The following is a 482-nucleotide window of genomic DNA, read 5'->3' on the forward strand; positions in this document are numbered from 1 at the left end:
TTATTTAAAGTTTGCCCAATAGCTTCCCATGTACTATGATTTTACATAATTTGGTGAAGCACTGTATCGGCAACATCTTGCCTTCTTATAGTCGCGCTAGTTGCGCAAAAAATGATAACCCTCTCCAACAGCATGCGTGAAATTTCTTGACCCTTCAAAAAACGCTTTCGCGCGAAAAATAGCGACCTATCCGAAGAAACACCAGCCCTAACCTCTGTAATTCCTGTCCAGTCTCTTACTTTACTCTCCAGGGTAGCTGTATCATAACGATAATACTTACTCAAGATACTGTTATTGCACCACATTTGTGAACGGGAATTTGCGGAGTGTCAATCTACGGGACATACCTTGGAATTTGAACCATTTTCATATCCGTTGGAAACACAATGTCAGTATGTTCGGTTCCCTCAGTAAGAAAGCGGGATTTGATTTTTTTGGGTGTGCCGGGGTACTAATTTTTTACAACATATTAAAGATACTCC

Source organism: Ptychodera flava, chromosome 3 (genome assembly GCF_041260155.1).
Source record: "Ptychodera flava strain L36383 chromosome 3, AS_Pfla_20210202, whole genome shotgun sequence".
NCBI classification, from domain to species: Eukaryota; Metazoa; Hemichordata; class Enteropneusta; family Ptychoderidae; genus Ptychodera; species Ptychodera flava.